Genomic DNA, 4,468 nt, shown 5'->3' with positions numbered 1-4,468 from the left:
TATTTATGTACATTATAAATAATGAAAATTATGTACAAATATACATATTTACATACAATATATGTACATATGTATATTTACTGAAATATATTTTTTGTGCAAAAGCAAAAAATAGAAAACGCCGTAAAAGATAAAAATTCCCTTTGGCTTTGGGGTTGTTGGCTTTACATTTACGATTATGTACATGATGCTCTCATCGTAGATACTTGCGGCTCTGGTTGGGCTGCTAGTGACCAATCATCGTTATAAAATCGTTAGCCTGGCTCTTTGATGTTTGATGTGGTTCACCATTTAACCAAATGAGATTATATTATACGAGTAAATATGTGTTCGAAAGTATATACGAGTACTTACTATAGATGTTACTCAAAGGAACACCAAAAATCCTTAATATCAAACAATAATGCAACACGCGTGCTAGTGATAGGAATTTTCCATTATTTAACATCGATTATATTCGCATTATCTCATTACTTGTAATCTACATACATGTAGATTAGACCTTAAGTTTGTATATGATTTGATAATATGTAGATTAAATAACAGAAGTTTAAAAATTAAATTATAGTTGTAACTGGCAGGGGATGAAGTTTATGGAAGATATGTAATGGTTTTAAAATGAATTGATAAGGGCAAACATGCAATTTAAATAATCGCATAAGATTTAAATAATATATTTGTAGTATAAAGAATAAATGAAGGGATTTGTTCAATGACTGTGTTAATTTGATTGTCAGCGAAATTGTTCATTACCAACTAATAATGGTCCTTCTGTACTTACTAGGGTTTCCATTTACTCAAGTTTTATTTTAATCGAATAAAAGTTTATAATTTGTTTTTATTGTTCGTATAATCTGTTAATTTTTAAAATTTGTAACGAATAATGAGTAAAAATATTATTCCAATAATTTAATCAAATATATTGGGTGTATGACTTTAAAATGTGGGATGGTGAATGTGTTCCATCGGTTTCAACGATCAAGAGATGGTTTGTACGGTTCATAAATCGCAATTTTGACACAGAAGTCAAATATCGCCCAGGTCAGCCAAACCAAGAATTGGAGGCATTGCTCCATGAAGATTTTTGTCAAACTCAACAAAAGCTTGCAAAAATGATAAGAACCCGCCATTCTATTTTTTAAATGCACCGACAACTTTGTTTTTATTTAATTCTTTATGACCTCATGCGGGCACGAACCTGTAACACAGAAATATATAAGTACAACTGAACAAATAACAGGTTATAAACAATAAAAATTGTTAGCACTTAATAAACATTTGCGCACTGATTTATATATAGACTCCGTGGCGCAACGGTAGCGCGTCTGACTCCAGATCAGAAGGTTGCGTGTTCAAATCACGTCGGGGTCACAACATAAAATATCTTTTTTTTCGAAAATTATATTTTATAAACTTGCTAATAAATATTATGTTGAAATTTGCCTGTGTAAACAACACCTTTAATTAGACCCCTTTCACACTAGGCAATTTTGTTGCGCAAGTCTCTTGTGTTTGTAGATGCCAGAGGTAATGTCGGGTTAAGGAGAAGAAAATTTTACAAGCTGTTTTGTTGTTGGGCAAGAGACTTGCGCAACTAAATTGCCTAGTGTGAAAGGGGTCTTAAATAGTTTTTAGGCTTAAGTTTTCAAAAAATAATTTAAATTTAAAATGAGTGATGCATAAAAAATTAAACTAAAACAATAGCATTTCGATAATATGTACTACTTTTTTAAAATAGTAGTAGAAATACTACTTTCCTAAAAAATAGTAGTAGAAAACTAATTTTTTTAAAAATAGTAGTAGAAATACTACTTTTTTAAAAAAATAGTAGTAGAAATACTATTTTTTTAAAATAGTAGTAGAAATACTACTTTTTTTGAAAATAGTAGTAGAAATACTATTTTTTTAAAATAGTAGTAGAAATACTACTTTTTAAAAAATAGTAGTAGAAATACTGCTTTTTTAAAATAGTAGTAGAAATTCTACCTTTTTAAAAAATAATAGTAGAAATACTACTTTTTTAAAAAATAGTAGTAGAAAACTACTTTTTTTAAAAATAATAGCATTTCTACTACTTTTTTAAAATAGTGGTAGAAATACTACTTTTTTAAAATAGTGGTAGAAATACTATTTTTTTAAAATAGTAGTAGAAATACTACTTTTTTAAAAATAGTTGGAGAAATACTACTTTTTCAAAATAGTAGTAGAATAACTACTTTTTTCAAATAGTAGTTTTTAAAATAGTAGTAGAAATACTACTTTTTTTAAAAAATAGTAGTAGAAATACTACTTTTTTTAAAAAATAGTAGTCGAAATACAATTGTTTTAAAATAGTAGTAGAAATACTACTTTTTTCAAATAGTAGTTCTTAAAATAGTAGTAGAAATACTACTTTTTCAAAATAGTAGTAGAAATACAACTTTTTTTAAAAAAATAGTAGTAGAAATACAATTTTTTTTAAAAAATAGTAGTAGAAACACTACTTTTTTTAAATAGTAGTAGAAATACTACTTTTTTCAAATAGTAGTAGAAATACTACTACGGACTATTATTGCCGAGATAAAAACGAAAAACTGTAAAAAAAAACTTTAAAGTTTTTTTTAATAAAAAATTAGAGTTTTAACTTGTTTTCTTTGTAGTCTACCCGGTAATCGGGTAGTGACAAATTGGCAAAATTTGTCCCGGGAATTCCTGTGACAAGAACCCTAATCCCAATTCATCTCTCTAAATTTAAGTTTTTTTCATTATGCCTTAAAAGTTTTCTTAAAGAATAATCTAAGATCTAAAATAATACTTTTCTTGTTATACACAAATGGGCATGACTATAGTCCACCTATATGTTGAAATTAACTTTCCGTAGCCCCCAATTAACTTACAAACATGATTGATACATCAATATATAAGGAATTCTCCCGACTCGGTTACTATTTGAGAAAATCGGCCCACAAATGTCTGAGATATAAGGAAAAAACCGGGACAACCTCGATTTTTGGCCAATTTTTTATCTATATCTGGATTACTAAGACATTAATATAGACAATATGGATATCTAATGATAGATATTTTAAAGTACATTTTACCAAAAAAATTTTGTTGTCATAAACTTTTTTCACTAATAAATAATTTTTTTTTAAATCTTGAAAAAAAAAATTTTAAACTTTGTTTACCTAAAAATATTTAAAATTTGTATTTTAAAGTATAATTTTGTGAAGGGTATAAAAGATTTGGCACAGCCGAATATAAATTTCATACTTGTTTTTTTTATTACATGAAATTAGTGTTATGAATCCTTGTGAAATGTAAATCGAATTGGAAAACATAGATGAAATCAAGAATGAAGTGAAGAAAGCTATCATAATGGACAACAATATCTTTATTTTCCATTGGTTTTTAATTACCGATACCATCCCTACAGCCTACCATAATTAAGCTAGATTTATTTGACTTTAAACACATTTAAATAGTTTAAGACAATTTTCATTCCACTAAAATTAATTTTATAATTTTAAACGTACAGTGAAATGTATATAAAAATTATAATCAAAATTGATGTTAGCTCATCATGCTCATTTTATATTATTCAAACTTGTACTTTATTTTAATAACTTTCAAAAATATTATGGCAATAAGAAATATAACGAGTATCATAAAAATCCAAGTACAATAATGTCAGTAATAAAAAAAACAAGACAAAACAAACTTCCTAAAATGGCTGTCATGTATTATATTTTGCCAGAATTTTTACAATATAAAACAAAAAAATTAAAAATATATAAAAATCCTTTAACATTTATAGTTTGAAATACAATAGAAAAGCATGTTTGTTAGCTCATTCGTTCGTTCGTTTGTTTTGTTGATTTTTGCTCAACAGTAGTTTGTGTTGGTCTTTGTTTTTATATCCGTTGAAATGCACTGCCGAAAATAAAAGTTTCCTTCCTTTTTAATTTCATTTAATGTTTAAGTACAACAACTGCTATTACTCTGGTTATAACTATATACTTTACAAAAATATATTAAAGGGTAGAATGGAGTAAATAAGTAGTTTCCTCAACTCTTTGTTGCATTTTTATTGGCTGTTTTAATAGTTTTTTATGTTTTGTATAGCTGTGCATTCTTTTAGCTTATTTTTTGTATTATTTTTGGCATAATAAAACTGTTCTGTTCTGTTTGGTTTTTTTTTATTTTGAATTTTCCTTATTTTTCTCATTAGTATTATTATCATAAATTCCAAGCAAAATGTTTAATTGCTATTATGTTTTAAGCTTAATTAAACGTAAAAGAAGTCATTAGGAGGGAAATTATAGAGTTATGAATTTATTTATAAAATGAATGTTGAATGAACATTTTGCATAATGTGTTCATTGTTGAATTGTAAAATAATATAAGTAAGTAAGGATATAATTTCAATTATTGTATTGTGTGTACAGTAGAGAAAATATTTAAAGTGTTTTATATTACAATGGATTCA

At 26.2% G+C, this 4,468-nt stretch overlaps 1 non-coding gene across 1 annotated transcript; it reads left to right on the top strand.

Annotated features, from left to right (window-relative positions):
• The first annotated feature begins 1,299 nt into the window (after window positions 1–1,299).
• Window positions 1,300–1,371, top strand: TRNAW-CCA (transfer RNA tryptophan (anticodon CCA)). Its single transcript has one exon. It is a non-coding gene; the product is annotated as a tRNA-Trp (tRNA).
• The last annotated feature ends 3,097 nt before the right edge of the window (window positions 1,372–4,468 follow it).

Source organism: Calliphora vicina, chromosome 4 (assembly GCF_958450345.1).
Source record: "Calliphora vicina chromosome 4, idCalVici1.1, whole genome shotgun sequence".
In the NCBI taxonomy this organism is placed as follows: domain Eukaryota; kingdom Metazoa; phylum Arthropoda; class Insecta; order Diptera; family Calliphoridae; genus Calliphora; species Calliphora vicina.
Note: the sequence above shows the minus strand (reverse complement) of the source record. Positions and strands in the feature narration are given on the sequence as shown.